We start from the raw sequence: 18,648 nt of genomic DNA, 5'->3' as shown, positions 1-18,648 counted from the left end.
ATACTAAGCAAACCTCACCCTGGCATCACTACAAGTAAGGGTTAATACCACCAGACCCTGTAATATCATTGCAACACCCCAGACACCACAAAAAATCTTAATCCTTCCAGTACTTATCAGCTGTTGTATACTCCACAGGAAGTTCTTTTCTGCACCCCCATATTTACACCCCTGCTCTTTACATATACTATGCTACAAGCTTGTGAAAGCAGACACTTTACGTGATATCTGCAATAATACCGAGTATCTGCAAATAAAATGAAATGTTTTGAGCTTTCTAGCTATACGGCACTTTGCTGCTAATGATGGCGTTGCTATTGATCATTAGTCATCAAAGCCATTAAATATTAAAAAGAAACACTTTGTATTTGTGTAAAACACGAGAGACTAGACAGATTCGGGATGGCAGGAAAATAAATGCAGACAGCCATGTGATGTATACTGCATGCACCTAAAATCCTTTACTATACATCCCACAGGGCTCAAGTACTACGGGAACGGGTGGGAACCAAGTTCCTGCACTTTTTCCAGAGCAAGAACACCGTTCCCATTAGCAGGACAAGTCCTTCAGTGATAATCTTGAGTGAATTCCCACACTTTTTTTCCTCCCAGTATATATATATAAATATATATATATATATATATATATATATATATATATATCAGTGTTTCCCAACCAGTGTGCCTCCAGCTGTTTGCAAAACTACAACTCCCAGCATGCCCGGACAGCCAAAGGCTGTCCGGGCATACTGGGAGTTGTAGTTTTGCAACAGCTGGAGGCACTTTAGTTGGAAAAAACTGAAATATACATTCACACTTGTAGAGTCTCTCCACATGAACCTAGAAAACATGGAGAAGTGCAGCGCTCCACCTTAAAAAGGAGTACACCGCTAGAAAACATTTTTTTTTAAATCAACTTGTGCCAGATTTATAAACAGATTTGTAAATTACTTCTATTTAAAAAATCTTGATCCTTCCAGTACTTATCAGCTGCTGTATGCTCCAAAGGAATTTCTTTTCTTTTTGAATTTCTTTTCTGTCTATGTCAGGAACTGTCCAGAGAAGAAGCAAATCCCCATAGCAAACCTCTCCTGCTCTGGACAGTTCCTGACATGGACAGAGGTGTCGGCAGAGAGCACTGTGGTCAGACAGAGAGGAAATTCAAAAAGAAAAGAACTTCCTGTGGAGCATACAGCAGCTGATACATACTGGAAGGATTAAAGGGGTACTCCGGTGAAAACCTTTTTTCTTTTAAATCAACTGGTGGCAGAAAGTTAAACATATTTGTAAATTACTTCTATTAAAAAATCTTAATCCTTCCTGTACTTATTAGCTGCTGAATGCTACAGAGGAAATTCTTTTCTTTTTGGAATGCTCTCTGATGACATCACGACCACAGTTCTCTCTGCTGACGTTATTATAATAATAATAACGCTTTATTTATTATCTGCTATGCATGGTTGCTAAAATGGATAGAGACGTCAGCAGAGAGCACTGTGCTCGTGATGTCATCAGTGTTCCAAAAAGAAAGGAATTTCCTCTGTAGCATTCAGCAGCTAATAAGTACTGGAAGGATTAAGATTTTTTAATAGAAGTAATTTAGAAATATGTTTAACTTTCTGCCACCAGTTGATTTAAAAGAAAAAAGGTTTTCACCGGAGTACCCCTTTAAGATTTTTTAATGGAAGTTATTTACAAATCTGTTTAACTTTCTGGCATCAGTTGATTTAAAAAAAAAAAAAAGGTTTTCTAGCGGAGTACCCCTTTAACAGTCCTAGCACAAGGGCAACACAAAAATAGACCATCCAGAGTGGTGGTCTTCTCTGCATGCAGTCTGTTGGGTTCAGTGTTACTCATGGACTCTCATTTACTCACTTCCTTGCTGACCCTAAATGATGTGTCTCAGCCTTTCTGTGGGTAGCCTCACTTAGCCACATGGGTCCTGGACACCCATTAGTAGGGCCAGCGGCCCATCATCTGCAGGTCCAAGTGCCACTGTCCCTCTCTCTTGGTTCTGAGGCGGCCTCCTGAGGATGTGTCAGCACCTACCACACAGCAGTATTTTTCGGGATACTTTTTTTTATAGCTAATCTAGTGGGGAAGGAGACTCCCTACTCTCCTACATGCATAGCTTCCCTACAGCCATTATATGTGCCACCTTCTTCCTCATTGGCATTCCTCTGTATGGTTCACCTGAGGGAGAACTCCTCCAGCACCAAAGCCACTAAAGCCCCCATGATCCATCCCTTGCTTTCTGAGTGGCATATGCAGGAGGGAGATTTCTTCTTCTTATCCTGCAGATGGTCCAACTCTATCAGGAGGTGCTTGGCTCCCATGCATGTAGGAGAATATGCTACCTCTCCTCCTTCAAATCAATAACATGTAAGTAAAATGAGCAAAAAGGACCCATTATAAGGCATTTGAGATGATAGAACCTCCCATAATTTGTTTTAATAGAAATCACTTGGATCAGTGGTCTGCTTTGTTTTGGAATTTAACAGCAGATTTGTGTTGGTACAGCAACAGGGACTCCTGTCATAAGACAGGAGTCCCTGTTACTCTAGATTCTGTGAAGTTACCTATACACTTAAAACAGCTGTTGGCTGAATACTCTGACAACAAGTAGACTTGGCCAAGCAGTTATTTTTATGGGAAGGGGGAGACAATCCAATTACAGACACTGGTAGCAACTTATCTCACACAGAACAAGAACATTAGCTTTGAGGGGTTAAAAAATAGTATATATATATATATATATATATATATATATATATATATATATATCCAACAAGTAGGAAAAAGTACGCTTGCACTCATCGTCCTCGTAGCAAGTAAATTCACGGGTCCTCCGTGCGGTAGGGAGACATTAGATGCGAGGAGGCTGGAAGAAGCACATGGTTGTGTGCGAAAACGGCTGTTAGCCTCTGAGCGTTCGCATCTAATATCTCCCTGCCGTACAGAGGACCCTAGGAGGCCGGAAGAAGCACACGGCTGTATGCGAAAACGGCTGTTAGCCTCTGAGCGCTCGCATCTAATGTCTCCCTGCCGCATGGAGGACCCTTGGAGGCTGGAAGAAGCACACGGCTGTGTGCGAAAACGGCTGTTAGCCTCCGAGCGCTCGCATCTAATGTCTCCCTGCCGCACGGAGGACCCTAGAAGGTCAGAAGAAGCACACGGCTGTATGCAAAAACAGCTGTTAGCCTATGAGCGCTCGCATCTAATGTCTCCCTGCCGCACGGAGGACCCTAGAAGGTCAGAAGAAGCACACGGCTGTATGCAAAAACAGCTGTTAGCCTATGAGCGCTCGCATCTAATGTCTCCCTGCCGCACGGAGGACCCGTGAATTTACTTGCTACAAGGACGGTGAGTGCAAGTGTACTTTTTTCTACTTGTTGGATTTTAGCCTTGCCTTTTTTTATGACTTAGCACCCTGTCAGTTCTTTATTTCCAGCTATGGCCACTGGACATTACTGGGACCTGTTGCACTAGTTGCTCTCCAGGTGCGCTCGTTAGTGACTGTGCCCTCTTTTTTTTCTTTTATATATATATATATATATATATATATATATATATATCCGCTTTGTTCTAGAAACAATGCCACACCTATCCTCTGGTCGGCCATATTCGCTTTAATGGAACTGAGCTGTAATACAACACACAACCTGCCCAATCCCCCATGATTTAGACTGCAGTTTCGCTTGCTCACATTGCTTGCTACACAAGCTCAGTAACAACAATTCTAAACAGTAATTTTCTGAATCAAAAAACAACTAAATTCATCAATTCTCTAGTATTTCAGCAAAACATTAAATTTCTACATAAAAAATAATCCAAACAGTAATAAGACATTTCTGTAAACACTGATTTTCCTCCTATACGCCGTATGTGCCGAAAATAATGATACCTTTTTATGCAATACCTATAAATGGAAGCAAATAAGCAAGGCGCGGATAACTGCAATTAGTCTCTATGGCATGAATATCAATTCAAGCTAAATTTATACCATTCATTATGAAGAGGCAACCCATGGTTCAGTCTCACAACCCATATGGGAGGAGGGGAAGGAATGTTATGTAATTACACAATTTTCTACAAAAAATCTTTAATAATTTCTAATCTAAAGTTTTATATAATTAACAACAAAACATTCAAATCAATGCATACATAATAAACAAAACACTGGTGGGGCCAGCCTGGATAATGCCATGTACAATTGCCTAAATAATATTATTGAAAGGCCGCATACAAGTCAAGCAAAAGTGCAATAGATAACATAATCAAATAATAGTGCCCTACAATTCTCTCTGCTCTAAGGGTCTATTCACATGGCAGAATTCCGCCTCAAATTATAGCCCATAGACTTTTATGGGAATCCGCACTCCCATTCACACTTCCGAATTTCCGCTTGTGGAATTCCGCAAAAGGAAATACAGAAGTGTGAATGGGAGTGCGGTATCCCATAGAAGTCTATGGGCTTTAATTTAAGGCGGAATTCCGCAAGTGGAAATTCTGCCGTGTGAAGAGACCCTAAGGCTAGGTTCACATTGTGGAATTTATGGGCAGAATTTCTGCCAGAGATCGAGCCGGCGGCACTAGGACCGCGCAGACTACATTGCCCTCCCCATAGATGGCAATGCATTTCTGAGCAGATCCACCCAGAAATGCATTGCCGTCTATGGGGGCAGCAATGCAGTCTGCTTGGTCCTAGCGCCGCTTGCTCAATCTCCGGAACAAATTCTGCCCAGAAATTCTGCAGTGTGAACCTAGCCTAAGGATTGTAAAGTAGCTTAAAACTACCATGGACTGTACCAATTGTATGTTGTTGTTTTTTAAGATACATTACAAACTTTGTAACAGCTTTTTATTTAACAATATTTTTGAGGCTCGTGACGTCATGGCCACGCCCCCTCAATGCAAGTCTATGGGAGGGGGCGTGACGGATATCAAGCCCCCTCCCATAGACTTGCATTGAGGGGACTTGGCCGTGACGTCATGAGCAAAGCATGACCGTGACGTGCCCCCAATTTTCTAAATGAATGCCGCTGGGGACCCCCGTGATCAGACATCTTATCCCCTATCCTTTGTATAGGGTATAAGATGCCTAGGGGTGGAGTACCCCTTTTAAGTGTACCTACTGGAATAAATTTAAGCCTCTTCAGTGTCTTGTAACCTGTTCAAGTCAAAGCCTGCTTCAAGCAAGTCACTAGTCTTGTTACAGTTGCAGGTTTGACCTAACCTTAGATAGACCTGGGTTGCACAGACTTGTAAAGATTGCACTCGAAAGGTCATCTCCACTGTGAGAGCATAATATTTCACAATCAAACTTCAAAAAGGATCCACTAGCCAGAGGAGGAGAAAGTTGAACAAGGACTCTTCTGCACACACTAATGTCTTCAGTGACCTACGGTCTGAGTTAATGCAGTGTGGTTGACAGCTTATTGAAGTTCAGTGTAGACCCTATGCATATGGTATCATGCACCAAAGCCGTGAGTAAACCTCTATCTGCATCACAGTAAGCCAACCCGTGTAGGCCCATCACAGCAGAGAGACTCTTTGTAGCCTTTCTCTACTCTGGCCAAAAGGTGAAGCTCCTAAAGCAGGCGTAGGCAACCTTCGGCACTGCAGATGTTTTGGACTACATCTCCCATGATGCTTTTACAGCCAAAATGCTGACAAAGCATCATGGGAGACGTAGTCCAAAACATCTGCAGTGCCGAATGTTGCCCATGCCTGTCCTAAAGAAGGATCCACCCCGGTAACCCAGAATCCTCTGAAATATAATACAACCCCTGTAAGCCTTGCAAGCTATTGTCACATTACTCATGTCAATAAATGGGGAAAGCCTTATCCTGCCATGATATCTGAGAACTGCCTTCATAAATGTTATTAAAATAGTTAATGAAATAGTGGGATTGCTATGGACAAGTTCTAACAACCGCTCATGATTTTTTGAGATGTCATGTGTGCCAAGGTAACTGAGAGGAAGAGCATGGGTATATGTTATCACGAACAATTCAACTTTGGACACTTTTTCATCTGGTTAGTCAATACTGACCGCACGCCTGGTAACGAAAAATGTGAGAGGTTCCAGATGATACAAGCATTCTGTAGCCCGTAAAAGCGATGGAAGGAAAACAACATGTGGGTTTGCAAGCAACGTAATTCAACAGTAGAGAAATATCCAGCATGCCAACCTTGGTTAAAAATTCAAATTCCAATGTAGAAATGAAACCTTTTTATATAATTACATTGGAAGAATAAAGAATAAGGGTTTTTAGCCAAGGTTGGCATGCTGGATATTATTCTACCACTGGTCAGACAATGCCAAAGCATGAAGAACTTGTACTTTTGACAAGTATTTTTGCCACCCTAGGCAAAAGCAATTTTGCCGCCCCCTTGACTCCGCCCATTGGCTCTGCCCTTTGACACACCCCACCTCACTACTGGGGTGACACCCTGTAACAAACCACACAAAAAGAGAAACAGGACTCTCAGGCACCATGGTCCTACAAGCCTTGGTTGCGCTAAACACCAATTCAGGCCAACACGACAATCTCCATTGATAATGATCAACTTGGGTGGTGCTACAGGTATAAGCACATAATATATCCACTTGGGTAGTAGCACAAGAATTGAGCAATCACCAACTCAGTCCTCTTTAGATTGCTTTGTCTTTATTGCACAGTAAGGTGGATAGACATAGTACAGAGGGGAGCGGTGGAACAGGTAAGGCGGGAGCATTCACAAGGGCGACAATTCTTTTACGTCTTGTGGCTTTCCTCCTCATGTAATCACCTTACTACTAGCGTGACACACTGTAACAAACCCCCTGCTCATGTATTCATCTTACTACTGTGATGACACACTGAAACAGACTCCCTCATCATGTAATCACCTTACTACCGGGATGACACACTGTAACAAACCTCCTCCTCATGTAATCACCTTACTACTAGCGTGACACACTGTAACAAACCCCCTGCACATGTAATCATCTTACTACTGTGGTGACACACTGTAACAGACTCCCTCATCATGTAATCACCTTACTAATGGGATGACACACTGTAACAAACTCCCTCCTCATGTGATCTCCTTACTACTGGGGTGACACACTGTAACAAACTCCCTCCTCATGTAATCTCCTTACTACTGGGGTGACACACTGTAACAAACCTCCTCATCATGTAATCACCTTACTACTGGGATGATATGTAAAAAAAGAGGAAACAGAAAAGAGAGCGCACTAATGTGCCATGATTCTGTATGTATGGGAGATACACAGGTAAACAAGGACTGCTGCGCTCACCTGGGGGTGTTGTGTTACAGACACAACACCGTTGAAGGCTTATTCCCCAGATCCCTGGGAGGTAGCGGTGGAAGAGCTGCTGGGCACCCGTTCGTCTCGGGAACTGGTCCTGGACGTCTGATATGGGGAGAAGAATAGTGGAATCCTGGTTCCACGAAGAAGCGGTGCTTAGGTAGCGCTCGTTTCCAGCGGGAGACGAAAGATTGTAGTCCACGAACAGCTAAAGGGTCAAAAGCCAGAAAGTCCGTCCGGTGAGCTGAATGCTTTTTTCAGCCTGCCAGCTTTCCGTGTCCCGATCCGCTGACTGCCGGGGAAAGCGTCGGCCGCTCCGTCCAGCACTTATATAGAATCGCTGTATATATAAGTGCTGGACGGAGCGGCCGACGCTTTCCCCGGCAGTCAGCGGATCGGGACACGGAAAGCTGGCAGGCTGAAAAAAGCATTCAGCTCACCGGACGGACTTTCTGGCTTTTGACCCTTTAGCTGTTCGTGGACTACAATCTTTCGTCTCCCGCTGGAAACGAGCGCTACCTAAGCACCGCTTCTTCGTGGAACCAGGATTCCACTATTCTTCTCCCCTTACTACTGGGATGACACACTGTAACAAACTCCCTCCTCATGTAATCTCCTTACTACTGGGGTGACACACTGTAACAAACTTTCTCCTCATGTAATCTCCTTACTACTGGGGTGACACACTGTAACAAACCATCTCCTCATGTAATCTCCTTACTACTGGGGTGACACACTGTAACGAACCTCCTCCTCGTGTAATCTCCTTACTACTGGGGTGACACACTGTAACAAACCCCCTCCTAATGTAATCTCCTTACTACTGGGGTGACACACTGTAACAAACTTCCTCGTCATGTAATCACTTTACTGCTGGGGTGACACACTGTAACAAACCTCCTACTACTACTGGGGTGAAACTGAGCTGACACACTGTAAGGCTGGCTGGGTTCACACTACGATTTGACGATACGATCACCGGATTACCATCTGACTTCGGTTCTGGCTGGGATACGGGAGTGCCTCGTTTTCACTCACCCCCGCCGCATCCAGTGACCATATCGTCAAATCGTAAAGTGAACCCAGCCTAACAAACCTCCTACTACTACTGGCGTGAAACTGAGGTGCAGATTTCTTCACACACAGCACAACAGCAGTGACAGTCTGCAGGAGACATGTGACCTCCACTTCATCATAGCCCCGCCTCCTTCACAGCATCACCAAAGGTCCTTCAGCCACATTTCTCCTATCCTGCATGGCTGAGCCCCGCCCCCCAAAATATAAATGGTCACTGAATGGTGACATCATCAAAGGTCCCTTACCTTAAAGGGGTACTCCGGCCCCAAGACATCTTATCCCCTATCCAAAGGATAGGGGATAAGATGTCTGATCGCTGGGGACCCCCGCAATCTAGCATGCAGCACCCAAATGTAAGCACTCAATGCAGGTCTATGGGAGGGGGCGTGACGGCCGTCACGCCCCCTCCCATAGACTTGCATTGAGGGGGCGGGGTGTGACATCACACGGGGCGGAGTCGTGACGTGGTCGGGAGGCATAACACTGAGAGCCTCCAGCGCTTCCAGGTGGGTGCTGCATGCTACATTGCAGGGGTCCCCAGCGGCGGGACCCCCATGATCAGACATCTTATCCCCTATCCTTTGGATAGGGAATAAGATCTCTTGGGGCCAGAGTACCCCTTTAAGCATCTAGCAGGCCAGGACAGGGGAGGGAGGGGCAAACATGCCGGTCCTGCAGGCGCCCTGCATAATCCCAGCCGAGGAGGAGCGTGCCGGAGCGCAGCACTGTCACATCATATAAAATATATATAATAATTACTGTGTATGTGATGTGACAGTGCTGCACCCCTGATAGCCGGCAGTGCAGCAGTGTTGTACATACAGCTTCACACAAAAAAAAAAAAACTGTGACCACAGGCGGCGCCATCATCAAGCGGTGCTCTAAACATGTTGATTCCTTCATCAGAATCCGGATCCGCGTCAGATGTTCTGCTACCGAGGTGTGTACAGTGCAGCAGAATCCCATCCAAAACAATAAAGCACTGTCTAATGATTTGAATGGGATTCCGCTGTTCCATTCAGACAGCAGAATTTCTGTGGCAGGCATTCCACTGCGGAAATTCTTCCTTCGGCATTGTGTAAAAATATAAGACCACGCTTATATTTTGCAGAATTCCGTGGAGGAATCCCTTTGAAATCAATGGGACTTGAATTTTGGCGGAACTCTGTGTTCTGAGAATACAGAAATTCCTCCACAATTCTGCCAGAATTCCACCGGAATTCCGCAATTCCGTTCGGCAAGTTTTGCTGAACAGAATTTCTGCGGAATTGCAGACATTCCGCCGTGTGCACATACCCTTACCCTGCTCATCAATCATGTATAACTCTGTTATTTTGGGCCTTGATTTTTCCCCTATTTTAATTACACCAACTTCATATGTCATAATGGGCTCCAAGGGAGGAGACATGTAGAATCTTCTTTGCAGAAGTGTGAAGTCAATTAAATTTAATGGAAATAAAATATTAATTAATGTATTAGTCATTATTATCTCATTATGGAGTTGTCAGGAGCTGCACACAATTACATTTCGAAAAAAGAACAAACAAGTGACAAGAGGAAGAGTCAGTCTCCTATTGTTACATTAAAGGGGTTCTCCGGTGGAAACATTTTGTTTTTTTTGGTGTCAGAAAGTTAAACAGATTTATAAATTAAAGGAATATGGACACCGCTCTCACCAGCTCCGGACACCTCCTGCACCTGTGCTGCGGACAGCCGGCACCGCCTCCGGCAACTCCTTATACTTGAAAGAACTCCGACCGGCACCAAGGTATGAGGTAAAAGGCTTGTCTTTATTTATTCCACAGCAGAGCACATACAGATAAAGATGTCTGACGGGTTTCGCCCTTTGCAGGGCTTAATCGTAGACTAAAATGTTAGTCTACGATTAAGCCCTGCAAAGGGCGAAACGCGTCAGACATCTTTATCTGTATGTGTCCTGCTGTGGAATAAATAAAGACAAGCCTTTTTACCTCATACCTTGGTGCCGGACGGAGTTCTTTCAAAGATTTCTAAATTACTTCTATTAATTTTTTTTTTTTTTTTTTAAATCCTTCCAGTACTTAATAGCTGCTGAATACTACAGAGGATATTCTTTTCTTTTTGGAACACAGAGATCTCTGCTGACATCTCTGTCCATTTTTGGAACTGTCCAGAGCAGCATATGTTTTCTTCGGGGATTTTCTCCTACTCTGGACAGTTCTTAAATTGGACAGAGGTGTCAGCAGAGAGCACTGTGCTCGTGATGTCAGCAGAGAGCTGTGTGTTCCAAAAAGAAAAGAATTTCCTCTGTAGTATTCAGCAGCTAATAAGTACTGGAAGGATTAAACATTTTTAATTGAAGTACGGTAATTTACAAACCAGTTGATTTAAAAAAAAAAAAAGCTTTTCCACCGGAGTACCCCTTTAAGACTCCTACCCTGCTGGTCGACATGATATCTCGATTAATAATAAGTTATACTCTGTATCCTATTACAGGTGTAAAGAATGGGGGTGGGGTGGGTGGGGGGCTCTATCCTTTCATTATTTAGGAAATATTACCAGTATTAGTCGTGCCGAGATGTTGTTGCCTTAAATTACAGCTCTCCTGTGTTTTCGTCTGAGATGGTGTCACTTATACTGACATTGTTATGACAATGACCCCGTCACACGTCTTCATGTTCACAGGAAATGTACAGAAATCGGAGGTGGAATGGGACTCGCTGCAGAGAGATGTGGGAAATGTTTTTTCGTTTTGCCTGCGGAGTAGATCTGCTTAACTATTTAACCCTTAGGGCATGTTCACGCTTTGTTTCTTCCATTCATATTCCAAAACAAAACACTATTTCATCATTCTGTGTGCAGAGACCTATGTACAAGTTTGCAAAGTACAGTGGTCCCTCAAGTTACAATATTAATTGGCTCCAGGACGACCATTGTAGGTTGAAACCATTGTATGTTGAGACCAGAACTCAATGGAAACCTCGCAATTGGTTCTAAAGCCCCAAAATGCCAACCAAAAATAGGAAAAAGTGAGACTTAAAGAAAAATAAGTAGATACCTAATAGAGATAAAGCAAATCCTTACATATAAAAGTAATAAAGATCTGCTGGGAGATGTAAATCACTGTCTATTTCAGTGTTTTCCAACCAGGGTGCCTCCAGCTGTTGCAAAGCTACAACTCCCAGCGTGCCCGGACAGCCTGTGGCTGTCCGGGCAAGCTGGGAGTTGTAGTTTTGCAACAGCTGTGGGCACGCTGCTTTGGAAACACTGGTCTATGTAGAGGACAGGAGCTTCTTCAGGGTCCTGTACAGAACACGCAATGTCCTAAAAAAGTAACATGGAGCCGCCCTCACCTGGTGTCCAAAGGAGCAGGTAACCCTGGCACAGGTAAAGAGTACAGAGCATTTAATACCTCTCTGTTCTGTAGGGGGCGCTACCAGACATTAGTCAGTGCATACGCTTCAGTACCCTGTTTCCCCGAAAATAAACCCTACCCCGAAAGTAAGCCCTAGCAGGATTATCAGAGTGGGCTGCAATATAAGACCTACCCTGAAAATAAGTCCTAGGCCAGGGGTAATCAACTGGCAGACCCGGACCGCGGCCACCAGTAATGCCCGCAGACTTCCCAACCCCCCTTGGCTGGTCCCGCGGCAAGTTACCGTAATTGAGCCGGGGCAGGGACGCTGTCGTGCGAATGCACGGCCGGTGTCACGGATGTGTCCCTGCCCCCGGCTGCTAAGCAACAGAAGGAGATCCCGCTGCCGCAGAGAGCTGCAGATTCCGTACAGTACAAGTTGCGGACACTACCGTATGAAGGTGGGGAAGTGCTGGTCTCCGCTGGGGATGAAATGTGAACCGTAGTTTATTATGGCAGAGGGGTGGGGGGCACTGTAGGAGTGTGGAGGACGATGGGGGAAGGGGAAGATGGGGGGCTGTAGGAGTGTGGAGGATGGGGGCTGTAGGAGTGTGGAGGATGGGGGGGGGCTGCAAGACTGTGGAGGATGGGGGCTGTGGCAGTGTGGAAGATGGGGTGGTGCGGCATCCTCCACACTGCTACAGCCCACCATGTTGTTCAAGGTACATACCATAAAATTTATATAAGACCCGGTCTTATTTTCTGAGAAACACGGTAAGGCTGGGTTCACACTACGTTTTGTCCCATACGGGAGCGCATACGGCAGGGGGGAGCTAAAACCTCGCGCTCCCGTATGTCACCGTATGCGCTCCCGTATGTCATTCATTTCAATGAGCCGACCGGAGTGAAACGTTCGGTCCGGTCAGCTCATTTTTGCGCCGTATGCGCTTTTACAACCGGACCTAAAACCGTGGTTGACCACAGTTTTAGGTCCGGTTGTAAAAGCGCATACGGCGCAAAAATGAGCCGACCGGACCGAACGTTTCACTCCGGTCGGCTCATTGAAGTGAATGGCATACGGGAGCGCATACGGTCCCATACGGGAGCGCGAGGTTTTAGCTCCCTGCTGCCGTATGCGCTCCCGTATGGGACAAAACGTAGTGTGAACCCAGCCTAATACAGGTGTTTTACCAGTAAATTGCCCATTCTGATTGGTCAGTTCTCTTGGCCATTGACAAGTTTCACAGATCTGGACTGTCTTTGTCCAGATTGTCATTGTGTGTTGAGTCTGGTTTCAACTTACAATGGTTCCAGAAAAGACCATTGTATGTTCAAACTATTGTAAGTTGAGGCCATTGTAAGTTGAGGGATCACTGTATATCTAACTCTCTAATATGTGTAAACAGTTTAGTACGTAGTTTCAAATTAATCAGGGGGAAAAAAGGCTGAGTTCACAACATACTGCCTCCACTAAAGGTGTATTAAAGGGGTACTCCGCTGCTTGACATCTTATCCCCTATCCAATGGATAGGGGATAAGATGTCTGATCACGGGGGTCCCGCTGCTGGTGTCCCCCGCGATATCCCGCAGCATCTGGCATTCTAAACAAACACCTGTGGCATTGGTCATGACATCACAGCCCGCCCCTAATTATGTCATGCCCTTTCCATTCAGGGCGTGGCATTCTATGGGAGGGGGCGTGTCACCACGAGGGGTGTGGCCGTGACGTCATGATCACGGCCTCCGTCTCCGAGCATTCTGAACAAAATGTTCAGAACGCTGGAGCAGCGGGGTAACCCTTTAAAGGGTTAATGTGGTATCAAAATATTGTATCTACATAAAACTATCACCCCAAGATATATAACTGACTCATATAGTGTTATTATAAATCGTACGGGCTTCAGTGTACCTTTGCTTTAAATACCCCAGACAGTAGGTTGTGTAGTTCTTTAATTGTCAGTATGGGGTTGTCTCAGCAGTTCCCGACTCCTCCCACTCTTCCGAGACAATGTATCATCTCTGTTATCTCAGTGCAATTCATTTGCATATTCTTCCCCCATGAATCATTCTCATTGCCTTTCTGATTTCCTTGGACTCATTCACACTACGGACTCTCCGCTTCGCAATACGCCATCTCAATAGACAGCAATGCATTTCACAGTGGATTCCGACACAAGAATAAACATGTTTATTCTTTCGGCAGAGTTTGGGGTCAGAAATTCCGTAGTGTTGATGGTGCAACAGAATTCCGCTCGGAAAATCTGTAATGTGAATAGGCCCTTATTAGGCTCCTCAATAAGTACCTTCCATGGCAAAGTCAAACGGGGATCGTTAAAGGGGTACTCCGCTGCTCAGAGTTTGGAACAAACTGTTCCCGAATGCTGGAGCTGGCGCAGGGAGCTTGTGATGTCGTAGCCCCGCCCCCTCATGATGTCACGTCCCACCCCCTCAATGCAAGTCTATGGGAGGGGGCGTGATGACTGTCACGCCCCCTCCCATAGACTTGCATTGAGGGGGCGGGGCGTGACCGGCTACAGCACTCGGAACAGTTTGTTCCAAATGCTGAGAAGCGGAGTACCCCTTTAATACAAGTTTTGATAATGTTGGCAACAGAAGGTCTTGTATTTATTTAGGATTTTAACCTCTTCAGAACATAGGGCGTATGGATACGCCCTGCATTCCGAGTCCATAAGGACCGAGGGCGTATCCATACGCCCGTGGGAATTCCGGTCCCCACCGCTAGCCGGTTGGGGACTGGAGCCGGATGCCTGCTGAAAGGGTTCAGCAGGCATCGCGGCATATCGCCCAGGGGGGTCATTATGCCCTCCCATGTCGGCGATGGCCGCAGATCGCTGGACAATTCAGTCCAGCGATCTGCGGCGATTCCGGGTCAATCGGGTCTCCAGTGACCCGGTGACCCGGAATTACTGGCTGGTCCAGCCATAGCCAGCAGCCAGCAGGGGTGAGGTGGCACTGGTGCCACCTCACGATCACCCTGATTCGTCGGCCGGTTTACCGGCCAACCAATCAGGGCGCCTGCTGCGGGTGTCACTCCTGTAACCCGCTCCGCCCCTCTTCCGGAGGACGTGAGCGGGTGCGGGATGTGCGTCCCGGGAGCTGGGGACCCCGATCCCCGGCGTCAATGTTGGGATCGGGGCCCCAGGAGCGGCTGCGGGGAGGGACTGACCTGTGCCCCGGAGCAGCAGCAGGAGGTGAGTGACAGCCTCCTGCTGTTGCTTAGCAACAGCTACCAGCATGCAAAAAGGGCATGCTGGGAGCTGTAGTTATGCAACAGCAGGAGGCAGACAACCACAACTCCCAGCATTCCCTTATGGGCATGCTGGGACTTATAGTTTTGCAACAGCTGGAGGCACATTTTTTCAATGGAAAAGTGTACCTTCAGCTGTTGTATAACTACAACTCCCAGCTTGCACAAACAGCTAAAGTGCATGCTGGGAGTTGTAGTGGTGCATCTGCTGGTTACATAACTACAACTCCCAGCATGCCCGTTTGCTGTCGGTGAATGCTGAGAGTTGTAGTTTTGCAACAGCTGAAGGCACACTGGTTGTGAAACTCAGAGTTTTTTTTTACCTAACTCAGTGTTTCACGACCGGTGTGCCTCCAGCTGTTGCAAACTACAACTCTCAGCAGTCCCAGTACACCATGCACCGTACATGCTGGGAGTTGTAGTTTTGCAACAGCTGGAGGCACACTGGTTGTGAAACACTGAGATAGGTCACAAACTCAGTGATACATAACCAGTGTGCCTACAGCTGTTGCAAAACTAAAACTCTCAGCATGTACAGTCTGTCAGCGCATGCTGGGAGTTGTAGTTTTGCAACAGCTGGATGTTCCCCCCCCCCCAATGTGAATGTACAGGGTACACTCACATGGGTGGAGGTTTACAGTAAGTATCCGGCTGCAAGTTTGAGCTGCGTCAAATTTTCTGCCGCAGCTCAAACTGCCAGCGAGAAACTACTGTGAACCCTGTACCCTAAAAACACTACACTACACTAACACAAAATAAAATAAAAAGTAAAAAACACTACATATACCCCTACACAGCCCCCCTCCCCTCCCCAATAAAAATGAAAAACGTCTGGTACGCCACTGTTTCCAAAACGGAGCCTCCTGCTGTTGCAAAACAACTACTCCCAGTATTGCCGGACAGCCGTTGACTGTCCAGGCATGCTGGGAGTTTTACAACAGCTGGGGGCACCCTGTTTGGGAATCACTGGCGTAGAATACCCTATGTCCACCCCTATGCAAGTCCCTAATTTAGGCCTCAAATGCATATGGCGCTCTCACTTTGGAGCCCTGTCGTATTTCAAGGCAACAGTTTAGGGTCACATATGGGGTATTGCCGTACTCGGGAGAAATTGTGTTACAAATTTTTGGGGGTATTTTCTGCTTTTACCCTTTTTAAAAATGTAAAATTTTTGGGAAAACAAGCATTTTAGGTAACATATGCAATAGTCGTGAAACACCTGTGGGGTATAAAGGTTCATTTAACCCCTTGTTACGTTCCCCGAGGAGTCTAGTTTCCAAAATGGTATGCCATGTGTTTTTTTTTTTTGCTGTCCTGGCACCATAGGGGCTTCCTAAATGCGGCATGCCCCCAGAGCAAAATTTGCTTCCAAAAAGCCAAATGTGAACACTCCTCTTCTGAGACCTGTAGTGCGCCAGCAGAGCACTTTTCACCCCCATATGGGGTGTTTTCTGAATCGGGAGAAATTGGGCTTCACATTTTGAGGGGTATTTTCTGCTATTACCCTTTTTAAAAATGTAAAATTTTTGGGAAAACAAGCATTTTAGGTAAAAATTATAATTTTTTTTTTTACATTTGCAAAAGTCATGAAACACCTGTAGTGTATTAAGGCTCACTTTATCCCTTGTTACGTTTCCCGAAGGGTCTAGTTTCCAAAATGGTATGCCATGTGGTTTTTTGCTGTTCTGGCACCATAGGGGCTTCCTAAATGCAACATGCCCCCCAAAAACCATTTTAGAAAAACGTACTCTCCAAAATCCCCTTGTCGCTCCCTCCCTTCTGAGCCCTCTACTTCGCCCGCCGAACACTTTACATAGACATATGAGGTATGTGCTTACTCGAGAGAAATTGGGCTACAAATACAAGTAAAAATTTTCTCCTTTTTACCCCTTGCAAACATTCAAAAATTGGGTCTACAAGAACATGTGAGTGCAAAAAATTAAGATTTTGAATTTTCTCCTTCACTTTGCTGCTATTCCTGTGAAACACCTAAAGGGTTAAAACACTTACTGAATGTCATTTTGAATACTTTGGAGGGTGCAGTTTTTAAAATGGGGTAATTTATGGGGTATTTCTAATATGAAGACCCTTCAAATCCACTCCAAACCTGAACTGGTCCCTGAAAAATATCGAGTTTGAAAATGTTGTGAAAAATTGGAAAATTGCTGCTGAACTTTGAAGCCCTCTGGTGTCTTCCAAAAGTAAAAACTTGTCAATTTTATGATGCAATCATAAAGTAGGCATATTGTATATGTGAATCAAAAAAAAAAATTTATTCGTAATATACATTTTCCTTACAAGCAGAAAGCCTCAATGTTAGAAAAATGCAAAATTTTCAAATTTTTCATCAAATTTACGGATTTTTCACCAAGAAAGGATGCAAGTTACCACAAAATTTTACTACTATGTTAAAATCAGAATGATAACTAAAAGCATTCCAGAGTTATTAATGTTTAAAGTGACAGTGGTCAGATGTGCAAAACACGCTCTGGTCCTTAAGGCCAAAATGGGCTTGGTCCTGAAGGGGTTAATTTTAGGGCAAAATATTGTTTGAGTGAAATATACACAATATAGTAAACATGTTTTAGCGATAGAGTAAAATAACAGGTAATTGTAGATCCGCCAGTCATCAGATGCTGAATTGGCGCAGAAGGTAATAGGCAGCGAGATAATTTTATCAGGCATCTCTATTAGTCGTGTTTTTGCCTGAGCCGGCTAATAATACACGCTTAAGTCAATAAACAAGGGCTTTGAAGACAGAAAATAAAAAGCATAAAAGAAGTCTTTATTATCTCAGGTTATTGCATTATGTGGGGCTCGGGTCAGGTAGGAAGTAAACAGCTTGTCACCATGGTCACCATGTCTGCCCGCACCTGCCTACTGGATAAATACTCCGCATGTCTGCCAGGATATTCAAAGATTAAAAAAAAAAGGACAAAAGACGTGATAAACTAGTAAAATAAACAAAATATAAGGAAATTCAATAGGACATACGTAAGTATAAAATAATAGCCTATGTGGACTGTCACGCGGATGTTCATTATGTCATTGTACGAATTGCCTTTCTTAAAGGGGTACACTGCTGTTCAGCGTTTGAAACAAACTGTTCCGAACGCTGTAGACGGCGCCGGGAGCTCGTGAGGTCATAGCCCTGCCCACTAATGATGTCACATCCCGCCCCCTCTATGCAAGTCTATGGGAGGGGCGTGACGGCCGTCACGCCCCTCCCATAGACTTGCATAGAGGGGGCAGGATGTGACGTCATTAGGGGGCGGGGCTATGACATCACGAGCTCCCTGCGCCGTCTACAGCGTTCGGAACAGTTTGTTTCAAACGCTGAGCAGCGGAGTACCCATTTAATAACTAAACAATCGAGTAAGAAAAAAAAAAGTTTAAGCGCAATAGGGCAGATTTATTAATACTGTTAAAAAGCAACCAATCACAACGCAGCTTTATTGTACTAGAAAAGTGTATGAGAATTAAAGCTCTGCTGTGATTGGTCGCTATGGGCAACAGAGACAGTTCCGATGGTTCTATTCTACAGTTCCACAGGCCCCGCGTATGGTGTCTTCATGACGTTATCCTTCTAAAGGATAAATCCTGTGTACTACATGTACTAAAGAGAACTATTGTGTCCCTCTGTATAAA

General features: G+C 45.1%; 1 long non-coding RNA gene across 1 annotated transcript in view; it reads right to left on the bottom strand.

Moving 5' to 3' along the window:
* Positions 1–18,648, bottom strand: part of LOC130284754 (uncharacterized) — a 109,248-nt gene that overhangs the window by 55,698 nt on the left and 34,902 nt on the right. The gene's annotated exons all lie outside the window — the stretch shown is intronic.

Source organism: Hyla sarda, chromosome 8 (genome assembly GCF_029499605.1).
Source record: "Hyla sarda isolate aHylSar1 chromosome 8, aHylSar1.hap1, whole genome shotgun sequence".
Lineage (NCBI taxonomy): Eukaryota > Metazoa > Chordata > Amphibia > Anura > Hylidae > Hyla > Hyla sarda.
The sequence above is the reverse complement of the archived record's forward strand: the minus strand, read 5'-3'. Positions and strand labels throughout refer to the sequence as shown.